The following is a 25,652-nucleotide window of genomic DNA, read 5'->3' as shown; positions in this document are numbered from 1 at the left end:
CTTGTGTCCACATGGGGGCAGCCATCTTCGACCACATGGGGGCAGCCATCTTGTGTGTTGGAGTGATGGTAAATTTGCATATTAATCTTTTATTAGATAGGATATATATGTATACACACACATACACACACACACACACATACACACACACTGAGTGGCCAGATTATTATGCATTCATAGATCATAATAAAAAAATAATCTGTCCACTCAGTGTATATTGTGAATAGAAACCTATGATGTGGCTGACACTACAATCTAGCATAGCCCAAAATTCCTGGGGAGGTTAAACTTAAATAGTAACTCAGTTGAACTGTCAGGCAAGATTTTATATGAAACATCCTTATCTGATCAAACCACTATGTGGCTTGTAGAAAGAATTTTTGTCTTTTATATTTTGAAAGACTATAAAAGTGATGATTGTTTACAGTAGTTGCTTGTGACTATAAGAGACTGCTGCAGCCTCATTGCCTGGATGAGAAACAATGTGTGCTAGAGATGACTGAGGTGGCAGTGGCCACCAAAGAATTTCTTGAGACCTCTGGTCAGCTGTCTTCAAGTCAGGTGACACAGCACAAGTGATGGTTGTAAAATAATGCAGGCTCAAACAAAGAGCAATCATGACTAATTGTTTGAATAGGAGTCAGAATTCAGATATCTTCTTGAATTGTTACAGGAAGGCAAAGCCAGGGAGGAGAAGAGGGCATTACAGGATAAGTGAGACTGAAAATCACTTGTAAATATACTTTGTGGTTCAAACTGGTGTAGCAGAATACATCTATTACTGATAAATTAATAAAAGCTTCCTGAGTTCCTACAGTATATATTCAATGCATGTAGCCTATCTTTTCCAACAGATGACTAAGAAGATTCTGATGTTTTTCATAATTCAGAAAAAAATCTACAGATTACAGAGCATTGTAAACATTTATTCTATATGCAAATGGTCATCATGCCCTCACGCTATCACGCCCTCACACCCGCACGCTGTAATGTCTCTGACACTCAACACTGGGGAGAGAGGAATAGGAACCAGCCAGGCACAAATGAGCTTGTGAGAGAGGAATGGGGACCAGCTAGGCTGCGGCCTGGGAGATGGACAAGCCACCCGCCCCGCTGTCCTGGGCGCCAGCAGCTGTGCCTGCGCCTGTGGGCTGGGAGAGGTACAAGCCGCCCGCCCACGGTCCCCTGTGGCTGCGGCCGGCCCGGGTGAAGCCAGCCCAGGTCCTGGGTGCCTGTGGTCAGCCAGAGGGAGGGAAGCCCAGGTCATGGGTTCCTGCAACCGGCCAGAGGAGGGAATCCTGGGTCCTGGGTGCAGGGCAAGGCAGAGGTGGTTAGGGGCAATCAGGCGAGTAGGGGAGCAGTTAGGCGCAATCAGGCAGGCAGGCAGAGGTGGTTAGGGGTGATCAGGCAGGCAGAGGTGGTTAGAGGCAATCAGGCAGGCAGGCAGAGGGGTTAGGGGTGATCAGGCAGGCAGGCAGGTGAACGGTTAGGAGCCAGTGGTCCCAGATTGCGAGAGGCAGTCGAACATCCCCCGAGGGGTCCTGGATTGGAGATGGTGCAGGCCGGGCTGAGGGACCCCCCCACCCCATGCATGGATTCCATGCATCTGGCCTCTAGTATCAATATAAGCACTCAGTTTAATGAGTAGCAAATAATAACCAAAGAAAGTGAAGCTATATTTCTAGATTGAAATCATTACTAAATTATAAAGTGGTAGTAATATATACCAAGAATCACAGCTGAAATCACAGAAGTTTATGTCCTACAACTAAGAGTTTTTAAGATTTTTAAAAGTTAACCAAAGACACTGGAAATGAATAAGCTGTTACACTTCATTAGGAGAAAAAACTCTTGCCATAAAATGCCTATCTTCCTTTAGCTACATGATGTGTGTGCTAATTAATAATCAAAGTACAGCCTGAAGGAAGTTTGGTACAGTAATTTGTTAAAGTAAAAGTAAAATTTGAAATGTGCTGTCAGATTTAATTGAGTTACGACAAAATCCCCAGGATGAAGATTTTTATAAAATAGCAGTTCATATTTAAAAGAAATCTTTTAACAAGAAAGTAAATCTCACTGGAGAGTAGTTTTATAAAATATATTCTAGAACTTTATTTTTCTAAGTTAGTGTGATCAATAGGAATTTTTTTTTTCAGGAAAATAATCATGAATTAATGGTAGGAAATGGAATAATGCAGGCTAAAGAGCCATGGCAACATTCATCACTCATCTGAAGAGTCTTTCCATCAAGATAGGTTGGAGTACCTCTGGCACAGAGCACTGTGGAAGATGAGTTACCTTTTGATATATAATTCAACTGCATAATTCTTATTTTGTGCTCAGACTTATCCTAATGATGCACTGAGAAATTTAAGAGTACAAGATGTTGTCCATTCAAGAAAATTTTATTCTTCTTAACAAAAAGCACTTTACACATGTTATTTGCTAATGATGAAAGAATACCTTATGTGTTTGAATTGATGGTTAGAATTTTTTGAGTAGGATAGAGTTTTTGGTGTTTTTCATAGTCAATTAGGTAAGACACGAATGAGGCCTGGAAAGAGAAATTATATTAAATACTAGAAGACAGGGCATATGTGAAATAGTGGACAAAAGCCTTCACTTTAAAGAAGAAAATGAGTAAAACATTTGAGATTACTCTCTTGACTTGAATAAATCCTTTCAATTAGGAAAAGTGAGAGATCTCTTTTGAAGAGTATTTTGACACTCTTTAAAAGCCAAACTCAGCAACTTATACTAGGCGGAAAGGGGTTCTGAAAAAGTGCTTGTGCATAAAATAGCAATAATTTCATTTTCAATCTTCCTTGATTATAGTTTAAAGCTAAATATTGAACAGAGTGTCCAATATGGACCTTGATGAACTTCATCTCCTGATATTCAGATTCCTCTGTAATCCTTTCCCCCATCAAGAAGGACTTACCTGTGTAATCAATAAGAGTATTGCCAAAATGACAATGAGAGCTGAGACAGGTAATCAAAGGCATTATGGCCACTCCATGCCTTTGTCCTCTAAGGAGTCACTCATGCTGGGGGATATCATAAGGATCCTTAAGTGCCCCATGGAGAGGAGCCTAAAATGGTGAGATAGTGAATGTTTAAGCTGCTAAACAAATGAAAAACCCTTCATCTTTAAGATTAGTGGTAAATAAATGCAAAAAGAAAACAAGAAAGTGCCAACTCTCTATGTCTAGTACACTAAATATTTTAAATAATGTCTGGCAATCAATTACTTTTCCTGATTAAAATATTTATTTTAAGAGTTTGTGAATTTAGACAAGTACCTATGTGCATATGTACGTAAGAATGCATATCTTAAATTACGCATCTTCTCTCATTAGCACATGTTGCCCTTGTTTTGTTCAGTGAAGGAAATAATAAGGAGCTATTAAGAAAATGTATCTAATATCAAAACAAGAGATGCCAGGGATCCATTATTAATATGGTCATCATATTCCCAGAACTACCCAAGTCATTCCATTCTGCTGTTGTGTGTGTTTTGGCTAAGTTAAGGTTTGATGATCTCGGGGAAATGCTAACCTGATGTTTTACAAACTCCAAGACTGAACTAGCTTAATTGTCACCTTTGGGGAAATATGAATATTCTTCATTCTGAGACAGAATAATACGCTGCTGGAACAGGTGGTGAAGTTCTGGAGGGGATGAAAACATGCTTAATTCAGAAATGATTTTACTTATTAAAATTCTTATTCACTGACATTTATTGTAATTTCATCAGAATAACTGTAGTACTGACAAGTTTTAAATAGGATGGAATCTTCTAATAGAGGTTTAAAAATTCTGAATAGAAAATTAAAACATTGCATGTTTTACAGGGAGTTTTTATGTTTTTCTTTAGAGTCTTAATCACATAATCAACCTGATTCTTAGTTGCTTTCAATTATACATAAGTTTTGATTATGTGCCTTTACATAGAAATATAATAAGTAAAATAATATCCCCCCCAAATAGAGAGAACAGACATTCTTTCTTGTCTTCAGAGAAAAAAAATCCTCGAGAAAAGATTGAGTGCTATCAGCATCCCTTTTGCTACTCCACAGCTCTCACATTCCATATATAAATAGGCTTAGTTTTTTGGCGTGTTTTTTGAGTTGGCTAAATTATATTCTTTTAAGTTATTCCATTGATATCTTTTTTATATAAAAAACAAGAGGTATCTAATATTTCAGAACCCACAATATTCCATCTTCCAAGTAGAAGAATGAAAATTAGTGGCAGAAATTTATTCCTAATCCATCCTTTTTCTACCTTAAACCCTTTGGTCCAAGAGGTTTTGAATAATGTGCCTGATTTCATAAAAGTATATAAATTAAATAACTAATGATTAAGTAGAAAATGGTACATATATGACTATAACCACTTGGAAGCACTAGCAGATCTGGAGTCATGCAATTTAATTGAAGCTTGTGTATAACCTTCAATGTCTTCTTAAAAATGTCAGATGGAAGATTTGTATGCTAAATCCAACTACAGAGAAATTTTGAACAGGTTCCTGAATGTTGTACATATTGCTATGCATTTTTCCATGAATATATTTTTCTTCATGATTAGATACATTTTAAATAATCTTATTATGAATTAAATTATGAATGGTGACAAATTTTAAGTAAACTTATTGTGGTGATCATTATGCAATATATACAAATATCTAATTATTATGTTGTACACCTAAAACTAATCTCATCCTCTCTAACAAAAGAGTAATATGCAAATTAACTATCATTCTGCTACATAAGCCATGCCTACCAGCCAAGCCACACCCACCAGCCAATCAGGGCAAGTATGCAAATTAACTCCAACCAAGATGGCTACCAGAAGGGAGGCTTGGGTCTCCCTGGCAACAGAGGAAGCCAAGTTTAATGAGTAGCAAATAATAACCAAAGAAAGTGAAGCTCCACACACTCTGGCGGGCCGAGGCCTCCACTCAAGGATACAAAGTTTCAATTATAGAAGGTAAACAAATTCAAACAGAAGTGGCAGCAGCCACAGATGGAGCAGGAGGCTTGGCTCCGCTCCAGGCTACAAAGTTTCAATTGTAGAAGGTAAATAAATTCCAGATACCAGAGCCTCTGCTTGGGTCGCCAGGGGCGTGGCTGGCCTGCAAACCATCACAGGCCCCTCGCCCAGGCCTCTCCACGCCCCAAGGGAACCCCACCCTGATCCAGGACACCCTTTAGGGCAAACCAGCTGGTCCCCACCCATGCACCAGGCCTCTATCCTATCTAATAAAAGAGTAATATGCAGCTTGACCATCACTCCAACACACAAGATCAAGATAGCTGCCCCTATGTGGTCAAAGATCCTGCCCCCATGTAGACACAAGATGGCCACCACAAGATGGCCAGCAGGGGAGGGCAGTTGGGAGGTACCAGGCCTGCAAGGGAAGGCAGTTGAGAGGGACCAGGCCTGCAAGGGAGGGCAGTTGGAGGCAATCAACCCTACAGAGTAGGGACAGGCCGGCAGAGGAGGGAAGTTGGGGGCAAACAGGCTGGCAGGGGAGCAGTTAGACATCAATCAGGCTGGCATGGGAGTGGTTAGGGGGTAATCAGGCTAGCAAGCAGAAGCGGTTAGGGGAAATCAGGAAGGTAGGCAGGTGAGCTGTTGGGAGCCAGAAGTCCTGGATTGTTAGAGGGATGTCCAGTGGGATCGGGCCTAAACAGGCCGTTGGACATCCCTTGAGGGGTCCCAGATTGGAGAGGGTGCAAGCTGGGCTGAGGGACACACCCCCGCCCCTGTGCACGAAATTCGTGCACGGGGCCTCTAGTGTTATGTAACAACTAGAGGCCTGATGCCCGATGCACAAAATTTGTGCAAGGAACTCAGCCCTCGAAGCCCCGGCTGCCTTGTGGCCCCGGCTACCTCACAGCCCCGCCCACTGATCGTTCTGGAAGGTTGTTCTGCCATCTGGTCTAATTAGCATATTAGCTCTTTATTATATAGGATTACACTTAAGTTAAAAAAAAACTGATGAAGGAGAAGATAGCTGGTTAAAATGGAAGAAAATCTCAATAAATTAGGGCTATCATTTGATTTTTATACATTCGAATAGTGGAAAAAAATTCAAGTGCTCATTTAATAAGAATAACATCTTGCTCATCAAAAAAGAACAGTTGTCTTCTATACTTAGTAGAGTACAAATATGCACATGTGACATTCTAAAACTTGGAGCTAAATTGTATAATATTCTTAGAAAAATTTTATAAGCAGCACGTGTTTTCTGTATTCCTTTTTATTTTGTAACCTTAAGTGCTTATTGGTTTTTCTTTTTTTTTTCTTTTACGAGCTGTATCAGAATCAATGGAAAATAAATTTGCTTTAGTTTTTTATAATGTAGCATATATGTGTTATATGTACCGTGATATTGTTAATGTGTTTCTGGACACAGGTTCTTTATGATGCACATTTTAGAATGTATAAAGCTGGAGCAAACGTATGGGAATGTTACCAGCTGGGGCCTCCGTTCTTCTCAGCACAGAAAAGAATTGCAGGCCAACAAAATAAAAGTAAAGCCAAGAGGGATTTATTGAAAATACACTCCAAGCGAGGAGCAGACCACTCAGTAGAAACAATGTCCCCTAGCTCCATGGACTGTTTGGTTTAAGTGAGGGATTTTCTGGGTGGAGACTTGCATTTGCATCCAGGGATGATATAACTGTATTTCCTCTGAACATGCCCTTACATGTAAGGTACACAGAAAAGCCCACAGGAGAAGGGATAGAGGGGGTGAGCAGTTGGGGGAGAGGAGCAGTCAAAACCTCAATGCTGATTTTATTACAGTTAGTCCTGGGCCCCAGTGAGGTAGCACTGAGGTCATGTTGTCTTCCTTCGGGCTTGCACAGAGAACAGGCTTGTTCCATTTGGCTCCCTGGTGGTCTGCTGCCTGCAGGGCTGCCCATGGAGACATGGTCCAAAGGCTATGTTGGGCTGGTCCCTGTCAGGACCCCATCCTGGCCACTCAGGTCTAGTTTCCTACCTAACAGCAAGGTGTACTATTTTGTATTTTGTTATGTTTAAAACTTTCTCAAAGTATGTAAAATTAAAGTTTGAAGCTGATATTAACATTCCTTCCTATAAATTTCAATAAGGTAAATGTTAGACATGAGCAGAGCAAGGACGGATGGCCAGGTACAGAAACTCACCAAGGTAGAAAGTTCTGGATGCCTAGCAAGGGGCAAAACTGGGAAAACAAAGTTCTCACTCCCAGGGTAACCTATCCTCCCCTAGCATACCACTGGTCATGCAGTTTAGACCCCCTGAGCTTTTCCTCACTAAGATCACATCTAGGCCTCAGTTGTATTTTAGCTCCAAGTCCAGAAAAGCAGCAGAAGCAGACAAGTGGCACAGTGACTGCCTCAGGACCAGCTGCATTGACTAATGACCCTCCTGTCCTGGCACCGACCAATCAGTGGAGACCATGACCCTAAAATAGCACACCTGAAAAGCTGATGAATATTTTTTTAAAAATATATTTTTATTGATTTCAGAGAGGAAGGGAGAGATAGAAATGTCAATGATGAGAGAGAATCATTGATTGGCTGCCTCCTACACACCGCTCCATTGGGGATTGAGCCCACAATCTGGGCATGTGCCAGTGACCAGAATCAAACCCGAGACCCTTTAGTCCACAGGCCAATGCTCTATCCACTGAGCCAAACCAGCTAGGGCAAGCTGATGAATATTTTATGAAGACCCTCCCCTGAGACCTTTCCTAAGATTTCCACCTTCAAGAAAGAGAAAAAATATGCTCAGGACAAAGGACCCTCCCTCTAAAGAGCACACCATGCCATTCCTTTCCCTCTCCTCTTCCCCCACAAGCATGTGTCCCCTAACCTCTAAGGGACCCCATGAGACTTGCAATCAGGGGAGCAATGGGCAATGGCAGCTCATTCCAGGCTCACCCCCTGAACCTGTCTCCAAGGCCCCCTTTTCTCTGGGTAGCCCTTCCCTATGGATATCTCCATCTCCTATCCCTGCTTCCTTCAATAAATTCATTTTCTTGAATCATCGTCTGAGATGACTATTTAGCCTCTCATGTACCCCCACATTAACATTTCAGAAAATAAAATAAAATACCCTGGTTTAAAATAATCCAAGCAAATCAATAACATAATGGGAAAATTGCTAATAATATTTCTGCAAGTAAATGGTTTTTACAAAGAAAACACTGATATGTCCAGATTAAAATTCCTTTGATTTAGAGTAGGTTAAAGGGAAAAGCAAGTCATTTTAATGTAATTAGAAACTCTGATTTTTATTTCTCCTTTGTAAGTTCCTCTGATGCTAATGCATCAGGTATGGGTTCTGTTCTCCCCCTGGGTTTGGGTATGGAGAGAATATTGGCTTTCCATAACTTTGTGACAGCAGAGGAGAGAGGTATCTGCAGATTTATGTTGTGTCCACTGGTTCCTTATAGTATCCTCTGTGGAGCATCTGGTTTGAGCTGATCCCTGGACAGTAAAAGCTGAGGCAAACTGGTCCTTCCCTGGATGAGAGCCTGGTAATAGCCACTGAAGCCCTTGGCTGCTTTTTTTATACATGATCTGGTTTTTCTCTTGGCTCTCTGAGGTCCCAGTAACCCTCCATGAGGGCCATGCAACATCTTTGATTTCCTTTCCCCATGCCTGCTAAGCCTCTTTGTATTCCCTATACAGCCCCTGATCTTCCCAACATGCTTTTAATTAGGCAAACCTCTCTAATCATTAAAGAGATGTAAGAAATTGTGTGCTAATGCACTACAAGCAAGTTTAGTGAAGTTTGAGATTATTAAATGATCCTTCTCTCTGCATATTGACTCTGTTCTACCTTTTTTCCTGCCTGAGATCACCCCATGTCAGTGCAAGGCCTCCCCATGAGAAGTTTCCTCTCAGGAGAAGCAGGGCAGTAAGAGCTTTGCCTGGTATTTCCCTCCAGCTGTTAACATACCAAACACCTCCCCAGATTCATCAGCGTATGAAGGGTTCTATATGAATCTTACTGCTTTCCTTGCCTACTTCAGACTCTTTTTTCCCCTTGCTATTCTTCCTTCAAGCACTAAGTGGTCACAAAATTCTTAATTTAAGAGGAACCTTTGAAATTCTTCCCATACTGTGAAATAATTTGTAATCTTGTCATCTAGGTTTCACTCTTGATAGTTTAATACATATTAAAAGACACATTTATTTTTCTCTTATAAACTAATGACCAGGTTTTTCAGACTATTGGTATTGTTGCAAAACTTAAGAATCCAAATTTTCTATCCTACTTTATTCTTGCTATAAGAGATCTAATGTATCTCCATCTCTCCCTATTCCCGGATGGGCACACTCCATTGTCTAGATCTATAGAAATGTTGACCAAATAGAATGTTATGAATGAATAACTGCAAAAAAAAAAAAAGAAAAGAAACAAAGAAAGGAGAAATGCCGTGTTGACTTAAGAAATGTCTAAACCTGTAGATAATTTTTATGAGTTTATTTGAGCCAAAATGACAACAATTGCCAAGAAGCAAAATCTCAACAAATTGATAATGCTCCAAAGAATGGTAGTTTTGCACCTTTTTTTAATTGATTACAATCAAAGGGGAAGATAAGGGCATAACATCAAATCTATTGATTTATTAGGGAGGGAGAAGAAAGCAAAGTGGGGAAATATCTGGGATTGGATAAAAACTAAAGCAAATAAACACATACTTATTTTATATTGGTGGGTACAGGATTGTTAACAATTAACATTTACATGGCATAGAGATGGTGACAAGTGGGAAATTGTATCTTGAGGAGTCTGGTAAAAAAAAGCTACTTCTGACATTCCGAAGGTATATTATTGGTAGATGCAAAAAGGAAATAGGTTCAGTTAAGGTAAAGAAGGACCTTTGTCAAGGAAGATACTTGTCTAGGACATGACTACCCACATGACTTGCTTTTACTTAGGAAGTTTTAATTTCAGACCATCCTATGTGCTTATTTTAGGAGTTTGTAAGGCCAACATGTAGGCCACCCCTGAGTTTGTTGGGTGTAGTATGTGGCCCCTTTTTCATCCACAGCCCTCAGATATTTTATAATTCTTGCCTTTTTGACACACATGTGTACACGGAATGTATTTGTCAAGGGGATTAGTCATGCTAAGATAGATGGTACAGCCCTGGCCAGGTGACTCAGTTGGTTGGAATGTAGTCCCATAATACACCAAAAAAAGGTTGCAGGTTATATTCCCAGTCAGGTTCATACCTAGGTTACAGGTTCAATCCCAGTCAGGGCACATATGAGAGGCAACTGATTAATGTCTCACTCTCTTCTTTCCTCTCTCTCACAGTTCAGAGAAAAGAGTAGCTCATCCTTTTTTTTTTAGATGCAAGACACAAATCATTAAATATGAAGAAGTTGAGGATCTAAAATCCACTCCATCACTAGTATTCTTCCAAGACCATTTGTTTTGTTTGTTTGTTTTATTTTGTTTTGTCATTGAGGAGAGTCATCATAACCTTGTTTTCTGAGCATCTTCAACCATTGTTCTTTGGACACCTTTAAAAGTGTTCACTCATTCTATATTCATTTCTGTGTGCACTAAAATTTTCCATATGCCCTACAAAATTATTAAACACAATTATAAATAATGCAATCAGTTTTATCTCTGTGACATAAAAACAATGTTTTTAAATTTGTAGTTGCATAGTGAGTTCATATTAGCATTCAAGTATTTGTTCTAATACTATTTGATTTTGTATCAGAAAAATTAACCTCTTGGGTCCTCAGTTGTTTTACAAGATAATAATAATTATATTGCTATATGTTGTATGTGGTTTTGGTTTTTTAAATATGTTTCTTATTGATTTTTAGAGAGAGAGGTAAAGGGATAGAGATAGGAACATTGGTGAGAGGAAAATATCAATCTGCTGCCTCCGCACACCCCGCAGCAAGGAGATTGAGCCCATAGCCCAGACATGTGCCCAACTGGGAATTGAACTGGTGACCTCTTGGTTCCTGGGTTGATGCTTAACCACTGAGCAACACCAGCTGGGCCTATATGTGGTGTTTTAAAGAATTATCCTACCTTATAATAGAGAAACATGCAAATTGACCGCACCTCCGCTATGCCCATGATTGGGCCTGGTAGAGGCTGGGGGCGGGACTCCGGGTGGCCTATCTGGCCGTTGAGAAGACCAAGATGGCGGCGCCCAATCCTCTTAGTTCCGGGGGTCCCGGGCTGCGATCACCACCAGGGGGGAAGTGTCCGGGCCAAGCCAGGCGCTCCCGGGAGTCCCGGGTGGCGATCGCCACCCAGGGGGGCGTGTCCGGGCCGAGCCAGGCGCTCCCGGGGGTCCCCATGCGGCGATCGCCACCCGGGGGGGCGTGTCCGGGCCGAGCCAGGCGCTCCCGGGGGTCCCGGGTGGCGATCGCCACTCTGGAGGGGGGCGTGGCAGGACTCGCCCAGCCCCTCCCAGGGTCCCTGGGAACATTGTAGGCATGTGGTTGCTGAGACCCAGACCAGACCTCTGGCCAGAGATTCATAGCTTTGCGGAGACCTAGGGCAGGGATCTGCCTCATCTGCAGAGAGACAGAGGTTCTGCAGTACCCCCAAGATGTGGGTGGGCCCAGTCAGGGATCAAGGGGCATGGAAGGACTCCTGGCAGAGGGGCAAGGACCCTCACCCCTGAGGCGGGGGTTGAGGGGTGGAGCCACCTCCATGAAGGGGTGCTGCACTCCAGGGTACTGGACTGACTGAAGTGATTCAGAGAAGCTCCCAGTGCTAATGGGCCTCGCTCAGGCGGCCTTCACACTTCAGAGGCAGTGACTACTGCTCCTGCCTTCACCCAAAAGCAAGCTCGCTACACCCTGCCCCATAGCAGAGCATGCCTAGGCAGTGAGTGGGAAGCCTTCCACCTGCTTCAGAGAAGGGGGGCAGTAAAGAATGGGGGGAGAGGAAAGAATGTGGAGCATCCACAATGAAGAGGTGCTCGAGAAAAAGGCTCGGAAGCATGACTGGAAGGTTTCTTCTGTTTGCTGGGCTGCTGCCCCTTAGGAAGCGCAAAGAGCATGGCTCTGAGGGCTTCCTGTGTGCTGAGTCAAGTTCCACAGCCAACTGGAATTGGCCTCAGTTTCCTGGTCTGTAAAATGGATGAAGCGTGTCCAAGTGCCTTCACTGAGCTTTGATGGCCAATTGAGATACTATATGAAGAAAATGAGGGAAGAAGTGAGAAAGAAAAGGAAGGACAAAAAACACAAAAGAAAGATTGAAAGAACCTGTAAACCCATTGTCACTTAAATAGGGAATATAGTCAGTAGTGTTGTAATGATGGTATGATGCCAGGTGGGTACTAGAAATATCGGGGAACACTTTGTAAAGTATATGATTGTCTAACCACTATTCTGTAACTAATATAAAACCTGAAACCAATACAAAATAATGTTGAATGTAAAGAAATGAAAATTGGAGTGAAATTTTTATAAATTTCAAAGTTTAAATAAAAGCTGTAAAGGAAGGAAGGGGAGAATAAAACGTGTTTTTCATTTTGCTACTTCATTAAAAAGACAGTTGTCTTTATGTGGTGCTTTTATACTTTTCTAAGTCATTATCTCATTTTAATTTCCAGGCAACTTAAAGACAAGATAAGTATTCCCTCCACTATTCAAAGAAAGGAAATCTTGGTGTCTGGTCCTAATGATTCAATCGTCAAGCCCTTATTGTAAAGCAGGGTTAGTAAAATTTTCTGTGCAGGGTCATATCTATACTAATAAAAGCCTTGGGGGTGATCAGGCCAGCAGGGGAGGGTATTTGGGGGCAATCAGGCCCGCAGAGGAGCAGTTAGGTGTCAATCAGGCCAGCAAGGAAGCAGTTAGGGGGCAATCAGGCAGGTAGGTGAGCGGTTAGGAGCCAGCGGTCCCGGATTGTGAGAGGGATGTCCAACTGCAGGATTAGGCCCGATTCCACAGGAATCGGGCCTAATCCTGCAGTTGGACATCCCCCGAGGGGTCCCATATTAGAGAAGGTGCAAGCTGGGCTGAGGGACACCCTCCCCAGTGCACGAATTTCGTGCACCGGGCCTCTAGTATGAAATAATGCATCTAAAGGACATTTACTGTAACATATGATGCTTTGATAGCCTGTTGACTGCCACTGAATTTGATTACTTTATTTTTCATTGCTAGTAACTACCACTTGGAGGAAATGCAATGTAGAAGATTCCAGTTAAATTTAATTTTGTTATACTGGTCTTATTTTTTTACTGTCTAGACATTTTGTGATATAGATTTAGCATAGGTATTCTAGAATAATCTCTCATCTAATTTCACTGGCAAAAATTATGGCATTTACTTATGTATCTAATGACATTGCTGAGTATGAACTGAGGAGATAAGTCTATGGCTAGAGACCTTCCTACATTTTGAAAATAATACATTGTTTCTGGTAGCATATACATATATTAATAGAGAAAAGCTATTACTCAAAACCAAAGAAATAGAAAAGTGAGTAATATGAAAGAAAAAAAGAAACAAGAAACAAATTAGTTTGTTGAGTTCTTTTAATCTTGTGACTATGGAAAAATTGGAAAGAGAAGTATTACTATTTTGCAATAATTTTACAGAAACCATTTGCTTTGGAGGACAGTAATTTGTAAGGATTAAGATACTAATTTTTAAACTGGGAAGGACATGCAAGGAGGCTTCCAGCTTTAGCTTCAACATTTAAAGAGCTTAGAAGTCATAACGTTTATTCTTATAAGAAAAAAGCTGGAAAATCTAAAAACCAATTACTTTTCTTAGAGTCATTCAAGAACTGAGATTGTAGGGCAAATTACCACCCAAAATCTAGAGACAGGGGTCAATACAGAGAATCAAAGCTGAAATCTATTTATCAATTAATGCAAGAGAAGTATAAAAGGTATTATATACCACAACCTATATCTATTTCATTAATGCAATTTGTGTAAACATTTAAAATGAAATAAATGTAACCCAGCATATCTATAGGCTAAAGAAGAAGAAAAAAAAAAACTCACATAAACATATTAATTGAGGCAAAAAAGCTTTTGACAAAATCTAATCCTCATCCATGATAAACACTATCTGCAAAGTAGGAGTTCGGGTTACTCCCTCAACTTGAAAAAGGGCATCTACCAAAAAAGCTACAGCTACCATCATACTTTGAGTTGATATTTTCCTAAATAAGTAAAAAATGTAAAGAGAGAACCAAGATGACGGCATAGGTAAACACCTGTACTTGCTGCCTCTCACAACCACATCAAAAGTACAACTACCGGTAAAAGACTGAACAACTATCATCCAGAATCACGGGAAAGCTGGCTGAGTGGAAGTACTACAACCAGAAAGGTAAAGAAGACAGTGCATTGACACTGGTAGAAGGTGTGGAGGCACGGAATGGGCTGGCACGCGGGTGCGCTGCTCTTTTAATCAGGAGGGAGATTCAAGCTCCTGATTGCTCTGAACTGCAGTTCCAGGTGAGACTCTGGGGGATCCAGACACATACAGGGAGAAACTGGACTGTCTGGCATTGGAGCAGGAACGCAAGGGCAGCTCTCTTTCATTCAAAGGTGCTCACAGCGGTCATTGTTCTTATGCTGGGGCCTCTCCAGTGCAGGGCTGAATGGAAGTCATTGCTGTTTGCTCTGCATTGGTGATTCCCTGAGACCCTGCCCCACCCAATTTACAACCCCACCCAAGCTGTGCACAGTGGCTTTTGCATATGAATGGCCTGTCCTTTCTCAGCCTAAAACCTGTCACAGGCAGCAGCTGGGTCAGGGAACCCCAAAGCTATCAAAAGAAGGCGCAAGGCCGGCAGCAGCAGCCTGCATTGCTTCACAGCTGGGCTTCATCTGGGCACTTCCAAACCTGATATAAAGAGGAGGAATCTGCAGATCTCTTTGTAGTTCCTACTGGGTGGCCACAGGCAGTAGCTGACTTAGCATCCCCTTGGAGATCCAAGAGCCAGTGTACCCAGTGGTCAGTGTGAGACCATACCAGATTATAACTCTTCACATCTATAAGTGACACACTCAAGGGGCAGACTCAGTGAGTACCAAAACCCCACTGAAGCAAGTCCTGCCCCATAAGGGTGTCTCCTGCACAGCAACTCTTCCATTGTAGACACAGCTGGTCCTCACAGCCCATTGGCATGGGGGTCAATTCCTCCCAGTGACACCAACAGCAATCAAGGTTTAACTACAACAAGACTGTGCACACAGCCCAAAAGGGGTGCACCAAGAGTGTCACCTCAGGTAATTGGGGAGGATGAGCCATTGGGCCCTTTAGGACACCTGCTACACAAGGCCACTCTATTAATTCAGGGAGACTTAGCAGCTACCCAATATATAGAAACAAACAGCTGAAACCGGTTTGGCTCAGTGGATAGAGCGTCAGCCTGCAGACTGAAAGGTCTCAGGTTCGATTCCGGTCAAGGGCATGTACCTTGGTTGTGGGCACATCCCCAGTAGGAGGTGTGCAAGAGGCAGCTGATCGATGTTTCTCTCTCATCGATGTTTCTAACTCTCTATCTCTCTCCCTTACTCTCTGTAAAAAATCAATAAAATATATTTTTTTAAAAAAGAAAAGAAACAAACACAGGGAAGCAGCCAAAATGCAGAGACAAAGAAACATGTCAGAAATGAAAGAAATGGAAGAAATCAAAATATTGGATATAGAGTTCAAAACCAAGGTTACTCAAGAATCTTCTAGAAATATCTGAGGAAATTAATGAGACCTACAAGGATCTTAGTGAGAATGCCAAAAATAATGTAAAAGGACCAGTCAGAAATTAAGAATACACTGACTGAAATAAAGAGTAATATACAGGGATTCAACAGTAGACCAGAGTATCCCAAGAATCAAGTCAAAGATTTGAAATATGAGGAAGCAAAAAACACCCAACCAGAAGAGAAAAAGAAAAAAAAAAAGAATCCAAAAATATGAAGATAGTGTAAGGAGCCTCTGGGACAACTTCAAGCATACCAGCATCTGAATTATGGGGGTGCCAGAGAAGAGAGAGAGCAAGATATTAAAAACATATTTGAAGAAATAATGACAGAAAACTTGCCCCACCTGGTGAAAGAAATAGACTTACAAGTCCAGGAAGCACACAGAACCCCAAACAAAAGGAATCCAAAGAGGACCACAACAATACACATCATAATTAAAATGCCAAGGGCAAAAGACAAAGAGAGAATCTTAAAAGCAGCAAGAGAAAAACAGTTAGTTACCTACAAGGGAGTACCCATATGACTGTCAGCTGATTTCTCAACAGAAACTATGCAGGCCAGACGGGAGTGGCAAGAAATATTCAAAGTAATGACTAGCAAGAACCTACAACCAAGATTACTCTACCCAGCAAAGCTATCATTTAGAATTGAAGGTCAGATAAAAAGCTTCACAGAGAGAAGAAGCTAACGGAGTCCATCACCACCAAACCAGTATTATATGAAATGCTGAGGGTATTCTTTAAGAAGAGGAAGAAGAAGAAAAAGGTATAGATAAAAAATTATGAACAACAAAGTGACAACAAATACATATCTGTCAACAAGTGAATCTAAAAATCAAATGAATAACAAATCTGATGAACGTAATAAACTGGTGAATGTAATAGAATCAGGGGCATGGAAAGGGACCAGACTGACAATTCTTGGGGAGAAGGGGGTAAGGGGGTGCGGGAAGAGATTGGACAAAGATCTTACATCAATGATGAAGACATTTTGGGGGTGAGGGCATGGGATGCTGTGGGAACTGGGTAGAGGGGAGCTATGGGGGTGGGAAATGAGGAGCATCTGTAATAATCTGAACAATAAAGATTAAAAATAAAGTAAAAATATTCTCTCCTAATCAACATCATACTTAATAAAGTCCTAGAAAGTATACAGGTATAACAAGGAAAAATAAATATTTGCAAATGACATGATTTTGTACGTAGAAAACTCACAAAAAAAATCTACCAAAAAATCTTGGAACTCGTAAGTGTATCTAGGAAGTTACAGCATGCAAAATCAATATACAAAAGTCTTCCTTTCATATGTACCATTTCAATAATTAAAACATTGTAAATATCAATAACATACTAATTCAAATACTAAGCTATAAATCTGAAGATAAATAATATATACATGATACATATGTAGAAATCTATCAAACACAGATTAAAATAATACATAATTCTAAAAAAATTCAGAAGTAACCCATGTTCATGCATTTGGGAACTCAATATTGTAAAATGTCAATCCTCCCTAATTTGATTAATAGATGAAACTCAATACCAATCAAAATCCCAGTGACCTAGTTTGTCGGTCTCTGCAAACTGATTATAAAGGGTGCAAAGACAAAAGACCAAAAATAGCTAACAATAGTGAAGAAGAACTATGTTGAAGGCCTCACTATACCAGAGTTTAAGACTTTTATAAAGTTACAGTGTACAGATAATGTGCAATTACAAAAATTCCAGACACCTAAATCAATGGACAGAATAGAAAGCCCAGAAATAAGATTGTAATGGTAGATAAATTACACTCTGAATTTGTCAAAATTTATAGACCATTACAAAGAATGAACTTTAAAATATGCAAATTTAAAAAACTTATTACAAAAAATTGTTACAAATAATTGTTACAAACTGTTACAAATGTATGAAACAACCTCACTGAAAGGCATGAGGGAAGAAGATGCTTATTCAAGTAACTCTGGAAATGAATAGAGTCAGTAAGGCTGAAGAAAAAAATGAATTGAATTTAAGTATTGTATTGTAGTTAATAAAATTGTTTCCCAAGGAGGTATGGATTAAAAATTATGAAAACATTATTTATGCATACTGGAGTTGAACAATTAAGTAAAAAACCCATAAATAATGGAAGATAGTTTTGTCACTATTGGAGTCAAAGGTTACAGACAAACAAGGGGATAAGCCATGGATGATTCATGTGATAAAGGAGTAGAGGTCAAGACATTATTATGAATCCACATTTAATTTATTATCAATATAGGTGGAGATACACACACAGATTCCATAGATAGATGATAATATATGATAGATGATAGATAGACAGATGATAGACAGATGATAGATAGATAGATAAATAGATAGATAGATAGATAGATAGATGATAGATAGATAGATAGATAGATGATAGATAGATATGTATATATTCATGGGTTGGTATACACACATATTTTTCTTTCTTTTTGTTTTCATTGAGAAATCATAGAACCAATATCACCAGTAGCAACGAGCACATCTGTTTTCCAGATCTTGGTTTCTAATACTTTTCTTTAATGAAAGAAGCCAAGCTGCTTGAAGAAATAGCTGACTCTCAGAATGGAGTAATAAATATGCAAGATGAGTACAGGGAACTTTATAGTGCCAGAAAATAAGAACATGGTTAAAAAAACAGAAAACACACACACACAATTATGGAGTAATATAAGGATTCAACAAAAAAACTCCCAATTACCAACACTGAAACAATCAATAAAACAAAAAGTATGGTAGATTGGGATATGTTGGCTTATAACCTAAAATATAAGATTGATACCTATAAATCCATATAAATAAATGATTGGATAAATAAATATTGAGGAAAAATAGGTATTTTGTGCAAAAGAATCCTATCTAATAAAAGAATAATATGCAAATTGACCATTACTTCAACACACAAGATGGCCATCCCCATGTGGACACAAGATGGCTGCCACAAGATGGCCAGCAGGGGAGGGCAGTTGTGGGCAACCAGGCCTGAAGGGGAGGGCAGTTGGGGGGCCCAGGCCTGCAGGGGAGGGCAGTTGGTGGGAACCAGGCCTGCAGGGGAGGACAGTTAGCTGGAATCAGGCTGGCAGGGGAGTGGTTATGGGGTGATCAGGCTGGCAGGCAGTGCGGTTATGGGCAATCAGACAGGCAGGCAGGCGAACAGTTGAGAGACAGCAGTCCTGGATTGTGAGAGGGCAGTCAGACATCCCTCAAGGGGTCCCATATTGGAGAGGGTTCAGACTGGGCTGAGGGACACTCTCCCCCACCCCCCCGTGCATGAATTTCATGCACCGGGTCTCTAGTTATAAATAATTTATGTAGTTATTTCACCCTCATGATGGTGATGCTTAACTCTCCACTCCTAAATTTGGGTTGTGCACAGTGACTCTCTTCTAAAGACTATAGTACTGAAAGGGGAAAAACTAACTTTATTAAAATAATGTTAACATCAACAGTGATTGCATGCTAATAGTATGAACCCTTTATATTTTGTAATGAAAATCATACTTTATCTCTGTGATCTCCCTCTTAAAATCCCATCTAATCGCCCTGACCAGTTTGGCTCAGTTGATAGAGCATGGGGCCGTGGACTGAAAGGTTCTGGGTTTGATTCCCAGTCAGGGCACATGCCTGTGTTGCAGGCTCAATCCCCAGTAGGTGTCGTGGAGGAAGCAGCTGATCGATGTTTCTCTCTTTTCGATGTTTCTAACTCTCTATCCCTCTTCCTTCTTCTCTGTAAAAAATTCAATAAAAAATATTTTTTTAAAAAATCCCATCTAATCAAACAAATTTTAAGAGATGGACATGCTATTGAATATCTGAGCAGCATTCCTATAAACTGTTGAGATTGTACAAAACAAGGAATCTCTGAGAAAATGTTGTTTCCAATAGGAAGCCTAGAAGCCAAAACAACTAAACGTAACATGATATCCTAGATGGGATCCTAGAACAGAAAAAATAACATTAAGTTAAAAAATAAGAAAACCAAATAAAGTATGAACTTTAGTTAATAATGTAACAATATTGTTCATCAATTGTTATATATAAGGTGTTAATAATAAGGGATACTGGATATGGGTATGTGAAACTGTTTTCACAGCTCTTCTATAAATCTAATTGTATTCTAAAATAAAATATTTATTTAAAAATTAACTAACAAGCCCAGCTGGTATATCTCAGTGGTTGAGCACCAACCTATGAACCAGGAGGTCAGGATTTGATTCCTGGTCGGAGCATATTCCCGGGTTGCGGGCTCAATCCCCAGTGTGGGGCATGCAGGAGGCAGCCGTTCAGTGATTCTCTCTCTCATCATTGATGTTTCTATCTCTCTCTCTCTCTCCCTTCCTCTCTGAAATCAATAAAAATATATAAAAAATAAATAAAAATTAAGTAACAAAATATACAAAACACACCTTAGCTTCTCCTATCAGACAGAGCTACTGAACACATATGATTCTCACTCCTGAAACTAAAATGTAAAAATAGAGAGGAATCAATCTATAACAGCAAGTTTCTTTAAGTGATAAAATAGAAGAAGCATATTTATTGACTAAAATTCATAGAAAGCTACTGCTTAATGTAAGCTATGAGGATATACAAGATAATTTGTAATATACCATCTTCATACTGACACCCTAAAGTGTTCTTGGCTCTGAATCAGCAAGTTTAAGGTTGTGTAAGGGTGGCCCAGCTTGTGTGGCTCAGTGGTTGAGCATCGACCTATGAACCAGGAGGTCACGGTTTGATTCCTAGGCAGGGGACATGCTCAGGTTTCATGTTTGATCCTCAGTGTGGGGAGCACAGGAGGAGTCAATCAATGATTATCTCTCATTATTTATGTTTCTATCTCTCTCTCTTCCTCTTTAAAATCAATAAAAAAATAATATATTTTTTAATAATGAAGATGTGCAAGGGTAGAAGTTAGGATTGAAAACAGAGTTTACCTCCATTCCCTTTCTTCCCCTTATTCATTGTGCATAATTGAGACCATTAGCATTTACATCAAGGAAAAACAGCAACTAATTTTTTATTTAATGGGGTGAATTAAAGTATGTGGAGAAAGTAGACAATCTAGTATGAATGTTGTTTCCTAGAGAAAAACCTTTCTGGTTCTGGCACTTGAAAATTGTACTTCCTTACAGAAACCTCTCAACTAAAGTATCATAAATTGAAGTCTAGGAATCAATATATTCCATTCTACCATGTATTGAACTCCCTGTCAATTTCAGATCTATAGTAGTGATTAGTGACCATTATATGGCTTTATCTTTATTTTCTGACTTTCAAGGGCAAATGATAGGACTGCAGTTTGTGGCGTCCTTGTGGTCAAATGTGGCCTCTGCAACTGGTCCTAATCAATGATCACCATTTCTATGTTCGAGTGTTTTACTGTTGACAGGAGAGTCTCTAGTGCTCTCTTTCTGCCGTGATGACCAATAAAAACAAACACAGTGACTGCTGTGCCAATATAAGTCCCACAGTGAGGGCAATTTAAAATACAGCATAGATCCAAACTCCAGATGGAAATTTAACATGAGAAACAAACAAATAAACAAAGCAAAAACAAACAAACAGAAAACACCCTTTGTGTCAAGCCACTAAAATTAACTTAGTCCTTTTGGTGTACCATGGAAAAATATAAGGAGAAACCATCCTTTTGATCAGGTATCACAGGATCCCAGCAATTATCTGTTTCTTCTTTCTTAAATATAAATATCCTAATATATAAAAACCCTGTGTCGTAATGACCAGTAATGACCGGAAGCTGACCAACCAGAAGTCAGTGCTGGCCCCGCCCCCAAGTAAGCGGTAAGGGGCAATCAGGCAGGCAGGCAGGGGGGTTAGGGGTGATCAGGTAGGCAGATAAGCAATTTGGGGTGATCAGGTAGGGAGGCCAGCGGTTACGAGTGACCAGGTAGGTAGACGGCCCCTCATCGAACTGGTCCCACTCCCAAGCAAGCTGTTAGGGGCAATCAGGCAGGCATGCAGAGTGGTTAGGGGTGATCAGGTATGTATATACACAAACATACACATATGACATGCAGTGCTTCTGGTAACTGTTTTAGCAATATAGTTATTACATTAGAAATGGGGGCACAGGATGAGGACACTGCAACCAACCAAGTCACACCAGCCAGGGAAGTGGAAATCTATTTTTATACTAAAATTACATTTCAAATTTAAGTGTTTTACTCTCTTAAATTTTAACAACTTTTATCTTGCTCTTCATTAGTTTTTAACATTGGGAGATTTTGCTATTTCTCTTTTTTAATAATACATGTATATTTGGATTAGAAAACATGTTTCCTATGTTTCTAAAACATGAGCAAACATGTCCTTCATGAAACTGAACATAGCAAAAAAAAAAAACACAAGAAACTCAGTATTTTTTTCTCTTTCTTTATTTAGTTTGAAAATAATAACAAATATCCTTTTTAAAAAATAGACAAAGGTAATGAAAAGGGAAGAAAATACTAGATAAAAATTGTGTTCTCTTTAAATTAGTAAATTACAATTACATGAAACCTACTTGACTACTAAAATTTACGAAATATAGTGTGAATTGGCAAATTCAAAACAAAGGCTATTTTATAGAAAGGAATATATGTACCTGAGCAATGAGCCCCAAATAATCACAACTTTATTACCTTTATCTAAATTAAATCATTTGTGTTTAAATGAATAATTGTTATTCAAAAATGCATTTTCTACATGCAAATTATCTCTGAAAATGTTATGCCTGATATAAATTCTACTTCTAGAAGTCAGGAAAATGGTGATATAATTGTACCAATCATAACTATAATATAGTTGCTATACTGTATGCATATGCATCTATACCAGTAAAAGGGTAATATGCTAATTAGATCAGATAGACCAGACATCTTCTGGACATCCTTCCAGACAAAGCTACAGTGGCAGGGCCAAGACAGAGGAGGTTAGGGGTGATCAGGCAAGCAGCAGAAAAGTTAGCGGCAATCAGGCCAGCAGGGGAGAGCAGTTAGGGACAATCAGGCCAGCAGTGGAGAGCGATTGCGGCAATCAGGCCAGCAGGGGAGAGCAGTTAGGGGCTATCAGGCCAACAGGGGTGAGTGGTTAGGGGTGATCAGGCTGGCAGGGGAGAGTGGTTAGGAGTGATCATGTTTGCAGGGGAGAGTGATTAGGGGCGATCCAGCTGGCAGGCAAAGTGGTTAGGGGTGATTAGGCAGGCAAGCAGGTGAGCAGTTAGAGCCAGCAGTCCCGGATTGCAAGAGGGATGTCTGACTGCCAGTTTAGGCCCGATCCCAGGGACATTTCCTGAGGGGTCCCTGTTTAGTGAGGGTGCAGGCCAAGCTGAGGAACCCCCTGCCGTGCACGAATTTTGTGCACCGGACCTCTAGTTTTAATATAGAAAGACATATTTACCTGCCATTTGTAGCACTGGTATCTTTCCATATTCCTGTTTCTTTAATATTAATCTTGGCAGGTACTAGAAGGCTCATTGAGATTTCCTGTGGTGTTCGGCCCAGGTTGTCAACTGTAACTTCTTCTTTGCAATATTGAGATGGTTATCTACACTAATAAAAGAGAAAGATGCTAATTGACAGTACCTCCGCTACGCCCACCAGCCATTCAGGAATGATATGCAAATTAACCCAACAAAGATGGTGGGTAAATTTGCATACGTAGGTAGGACGGGCAGCACCAGACACCACCCACGGGGTCCGGGCCCCGACCGGGGAGCTGGGCAGGTGGGGGCGGCCAGCGCCTCCGGGATCACTGTCTGCCCCTGGACCGCCTGTGGGCACTGGTGGAGCAGGCCCAGGTTGAACATTTTAATGAAAATGGGATGCCTGTGCCCCACCCCACTGCTCCCTGTCCCTGGTGAGGAGAGGGCAGTGGGATCGGGGGTGCAGCCTCGGGACCCCGTTAGGAGGCACCAGGGCTCGGAAGGGACTGGGAGCAACCTGCAGGTGTGCTACCAGGAAGAGGTGCTGAACCATGAGGATGCCGAGGGCTGGCTGATGGAGGTGCGCAAAGGTGCAGATGAGGTGGCTCTCGCCGGTGCTGAGCTCGAAAAGCGCATCGACAGCCTGATTGACAAAATCGCCTTTCTGAAGAAGGTTCACGAAGAGGAGATCGCCGAGCTGCAGGCACAGATCCAGGATGCTCAGATCTCCATGGAGATGGATGTGTTCTCCAAGTCCGACCTCTCACTGCGCTCAAGGACATCCGCGCCCAGTATGAGAAGCTGGCTGCCAAGAACATGCAGAATGAATGGTACAAGAGCCGCTTCACCGTGCTGACCAAGAACGTTGCCAAGAACACCTACACGGTGTGCTCTGCCAAGGACGAGGTGTCCAAGAGCCGCCGCCTGCTCAAGGCCAAGACCCTGGAGATCAAAGCAAGCCGGGGCATGAACGAAGCTCTGAGAAAGCAGCTGCAAGAGCTGGAGGATAAGCAGAACGCCGACGTTAGTGCTATGCAGGACACAATCAACAAATTAGAAAATGAGTTGAGAGCTACAAAGAGTGAAATGGCACGATATTTAAAAGAATACCAGGACCTCCTCAATGTGAAGATGGCTTTGGACATTGACATTGCAGCTTACAGGAAACTCTTGGAAGGTGAGGAGACCCAGCTCAGTTTCACCAGCATGGGAAGCATAGCCAGGGGTTACTCCCATAGTTCCCAGGTCTTTGGTTGATCTGCCTACGGTGGTTTGAAGACCAGCTCCTACTTGATGTCTGCTCACTCCTTCCCTTCTTAATACACCAGCCACGTCCAGGAGGAGCAGATCGAGGTGGAGGAGACCATTGAGGCTGCAAAAGCCGAGGAAGCTAAGGATGAACCCCCTTCTGAAGGAGAAGCTGAAGAGGAGGAGAAGGAGAAGGAGGAAAGGAGAAGGAAGAGGCTGAGGAAGAGGAAGGAGAGGAAGAGGAAGAGGAAGAGGAAGAAGGTGCCAAGGAATAATTTGAGGATGCAAAGGAGGAAAAAGAAGGTGAGGTGAAGGAGAAGATGCCCAAGAAGCTGAGGATGAGAAGAAAGATGAAGGTGCTTGGGAGGAGCAAGCAACCAAGAAGAAAGATTGAGCCCCCCTTTCCTTAATTATTTCAGGAATAATCCTCCGGAAGCCAGGTCAACCTGTCACCAACCAAGCAGTTGAGTTCCTGATACTATCTGAATTAAGAAGTCAATATATGTAACATTCTGAGGTGAATCAGGTTGGACATTAAATGTTGTGCTATGACTTTTCTCCTTATGTAGAGTATCTGTTTGCTTGCAGAGTGGCTTCCTGGCTTGCTGCCAGCCTGTGCATGGTCCACACTTATGAGTTCAGGATCTATGACAATGTGAATAATTCAGATGTTTACAATAAAAACACATGAGTACATGAATTCACTAATGTTAATGTTAAACTTCATGGAAAAAATAGTCCTTTGAATCTTTGGTGGTTAGAAATTAAAGACCTCAAATCATGTGCAATAAACAGTAAATAAAGTTACACTGAATGACAAAAAAACAAAACAAAACAAAACAAAAACATTAGGGGCCATGAAACTTTCAAATAACTCGGGAACCATTCCCAAATCAGGAAGGGAAGTCACAGGGTGTATATTATTGCTACAAATACAGTATTTCCTGCTACTTACAACATATACAATATAATGTATTAGATGACTTCCTATCGCATGAAGTACATATTCTCATAGAGTAATACTGGTAGATATGTTATAGTTATGGTGGTATGTCATATCCTATCTATATTAATAAAAGGGTAATATGCTAATTAGACCATGAGACCTTCCAGATGTCCTTCCAGACAAAGCCATAGTGGCGGGGCTGAGGCAGAGGCGGTTAGGGGTGATCAGGCCAAAAGGGGAGGGCAGTTGGGGGTGATCAGGCTGGTGGGGGGGGGG

The 25,652-nt window shown here is 41.0% G+C and overlaps 1 pseudogene; it reads left to right on the top strand.

The window, feature by feature from the left end:
• Positions 1–495: 495 nt before the first annotated feature.
• Positions 496–24,782, top strand: LOC103301850 (neurofilament light polypeptide-like; annotated as a pseudogene).
• The last annotated feature ends 870 nt before the right edge of the window (positions 24,783–25,652 follow it).

Source organism: Eptesicus fuscus, chromosome 2, assembly GCF_027574615.1.
Source record: "Eptesicus fuscus isolate TK198812 chromosome 2, DD_ASM_mEF_20220401, whole genome shotgun sequence".
NCBI classification, from domain to species: Eukaryota; Metazoa; Chordata; class Mammalia; order Chiroptera; family Vespertilionidae; genus Eptesicus; species Eptesicus fuscus.
Note: the sequence above shows the minus strand (reverse complement) of the source record. Positions and strands in the feature narration are given on the sequence as shown.